General features: G+C 36.7%; 1 pseudogene; it reads right to left on the reverse strand.

Moving 5' to 3' along the window:
* Positions 1-927: 927 nt before the first annotated feature.
* On the reverse strand, positions 928-1,245 carry LOC126499301 (eukaryotic translation initiation factor 1-like; annotated as a pseudogene).
* Positions 1,246-3,557: the final 2,312 nt, after the last annotated feature.

A 3,557-nucleotide genomic window follows, 5' to 3' on the forward strand; every position in this document is an offset into this window, starting at 1 on the left:
TGTCCACTATGTTCAGCGAGACCGGTTTTAACCCAGGCTTTTTCAGACCCAGGCCAGCTGGCCTTGGTGAGTTCCCGATAGAACACCCCATTGTCTCAGTGTATGGGTGCACCCCTCGCGGTCCTGAGTTCCTTGCTTGTGCTCTCTGTCCTTCTGCTCCTGATTTGGACCTTTTTTAACTCAACTCAAAGCCTTAGGAACTCCGCCTGATATCAACTAGAGATAAAAACAGGAGATTAAGAATATAATTTTTAGGGGCTGGAGAGATGGCTCAGTGATTAAGAGCATTGCCTGCTCTTCCAAAGGTCCTGAGTTCAATTCCTAGCAACCACATGGTGGCTCACAATCATCTGTAATGGGGTCTGGTGCCCTCTTCTGGCCTGCAGGCATACACACAGAAAGAATATAATTTTCAGTATTTTAATATTGGTCACATAAATAATTTTCTATAAACTGTGTTAGGTCCTATTTTGAAATGACAGAAAAATGGAGCAAAACCACCACAGCTTAGCATATAAAATACTACTGTTCTTCTTGGATACACATCCAGTATGTTGACTGGCTGTCACATTTTTGCTCTTTTGTGGAGTGTTACTATTTATTAGCATGCTTCACTTAGTTATGTAAGCTATTGTTTCATGATTTAATCAATGCCTCCCTGAATAGTCACTTTCAAATTATGTTCATCTTCTGATGTTCACACTGAGTGCCTGAAAAAGTCCTTTTATTGGGATCATTTGATCATTTTATACCCTTCTCATGTTTTTTTATTTAGATGCATCATTCAACAAATGATACAAAACAGCTCTTTAGACAAAGCCAAATTATGGATATCCATCTGATTCTCAATCCTGGCCAAACCAAAGCTTTCTCATGGGAAATTCTACTCATTGCAAGGAAATCCTCAAACTTCAGTGTTACAAGAACTTAAAACCCATGAACCTTCAGCTGATCATCCTCAACCAGTCAAATATATTAGAAACTGGCATATGTTCTTGTGCTGGTCACCCTGTAACTGAATTACTTCTTCATATTCTGGATGCTCAATTACAGTACCATTGCAGGCAAATTTCTTCTTAAACGCCTCCACTAGTTTCTTTTTATCGTAATCACCTGCGATTTCTTGGACAGTGGTAAGGGTTTTCCTGCCGTTTCTCTGTTGAATTCTTATATGGATATAATCCTCAGGGCCTTACTTGCATCAGCAAAGGGGTCAAAAGAGTAGAGGTTCTGAACAACAGACATAATATACGATTCCTTTTTTCCTCGGTGGAAAGGGACTGCAGAATGCCGCTGCAGGAGAAGGCAGGGGATGTGAGGAGGAGGGAGACATGGAGCTTCAGGAAGAAAAGCAAGGAGGCTCTAGGTTGAGGTGGAGGCAGCTGAGTCCTCAGCGGCAGTTCAGTGACTGGGACTATTATTGTTTATCTTTATCTTAATTTACTCTTTTTTAGCTTTCCTTTTGGGAGAGAGACACAGAGGAAATGACAGATACTGAGGGACCAGGATATTTGTGGTGTAGAGTTCATGATTTAAGTTTCTCAAGGAATTAGTAAAGAAGAAGAATAACAATTAAATGTGGTTCATGGTAAGCAAACAGGTCTCTCAGTAACGTGATCAGAGTACCTTGCTATGTCTGCTTAGTATGCGAGCATTTATGAGTTTGCCTTTTCTGTGGTTATAATTAAACAAAGGTGATCACTTTTCACACCTTTACTAGCTCACTGTTATATTCAGCCCTTTATGTTTTGCATATAGGAACCTGTGTCAATCCATTTACCAAACCCTATTTTCCTTCAAGAAGACCCAGGCAAAGGTTTGTAGGAATTGGAAACAAAAGTTACAGGTGCACATGTTAGTGAGGAAAGATAATATGTCATAGAGTCTGATAAAAAGAAGGAATCTGTTTTTCAAATATCCCAGGTTACTCAAATATACAAAATATTTAAGTGAACATCCTAAATAGTTTTATACTAGAGAAGTAGTTGGAATGCCTTTTCTTAGCGGCAATGCCACAAGCCTCAAGACAAGTTTGTAAAAACTTCAAATGAAGGAGGCCATATGGAGATGCTAAAAAGTTCACACAATCATTTGGAAGAAGGTATTTTATTTTTCAAAATATTATAATGTTTAAGATAGTAACATGAAGTGTATAATATAATAATATATACATACAAAAAAGATGGAGAAGCAACATAAAAGAAAATCATATCTTGAAATGTGTTTTGCCATGTTTGAAAGCCTCATAATTATACTCACTAGGATGTCTGTAATTAGTTTATTTGTCCACCGAGGCAGTTAGATGCTGCCAATAACCATACAGAGTGTAGATAATCATTCAAAGAGGTAATTTTAATAAACAATGGAAAACTGAAACTTAGGGGGTGAACAACTCTCCTTTCATTTATTGTATTTAACTACATTTTATGTCTCCATTATTTTTCTTACCAACAATCCATAAATTTAAGATTAAGAAAGGGAAGACTTTTATCTTAGCTTTTCTACAACAGTTCACAGTATGTAGCTCTTGAAGTATTTAAAAAAATGTTTCTTAAAATAACTGAATCTAATATGAATGTAAATATTACTTTAGGGAGATGATATTTCACATGAGATTATTTTTTCATTTAAAAATAATATGACCAGCCGGGCGGCTGGGCGGTGGTGGCGCACGCCTCTAATCCCATCTCTCGGGAGGCAGAGGCAGGCGGATCTCTGTGAGTTCGAGACCAGCCTGGTCTACAGAGCTAGTTCTAGGACAGGCTCCAAAACCACAGAGAAACCCTGTTTCAAAAACCAAAACAAAACAAAACAAAACAAAAAAAAACAACAACAAAAAAAACATGACCACATTATATATCTCTGCTTGCTCGTTTTTGTTTCTTAACTTTTCACATTCAATTAATTCTTCTACTATATGCATCCTTAGGTTAGGGCTATGAGTTTCTCTTTGAATTCTACTACGAGGTAGTCACAGTTTTTTTATTTTTTAAATCTTAATGATAGATGTTTGAATATAGTGTATTACCAGCCTTGTCTTACTTCCCTGGTTTTTCGTCATTTTAGTCAAGTCTATTAGTGTAGATTTTCACATTTTCTTTTTCTTTATTATTAACACCTTAAGACATATATACAATGAAATAAAATAATATTTCCCATTATCACTTTCTAATTACCCCCAATATCACCATCAATATATTCCAACTTCAGATCCTATGTTTTTAATAACCCACTAAGTCACGTTAGTTAGTCATGCCTAGTTAGCCATGGTATGGGGCAGAAGATGTTACCAGTGAGTATATCCTCAGAAAAGACTACTTCTACTAGCAACTAGCAACTGCCAATAACTACTGAGTAAAGGATAACTCTTAGAGGTCATCTACGTCCTACCCTTTCAATGCTGGAATTTAGAATGACTTATTATTTTACAAATCTTCCGAAGGTAACTACAGATGCTGAGTTCATAAATGTGATAACTATGCTATGTAGAGAGGACAGTATTCCACACTGTTCTTCCTGAATTCTGTTTGTTAATTAATTCCTTTAGTTTTTTCTTC

The sequence above is a fragment of the Alexandromys fortis genome, unplaced genomic scaffold, assembly GCF_014885135.2.
Source record: "Alexandromys fortis isolate MF-2015 unplaced genomic scaffold, M_Fortis_MF-2015_v1.1 scaffold_15, whole genome shotgun sequence".
NCBI classification, from domain to species: domain Eukaryota; kingdom Metazoa; phylum Chordata; class Mammalia; order Rodentia; family Cricetidae; genus Alexandromys; species Alexandromys fortis.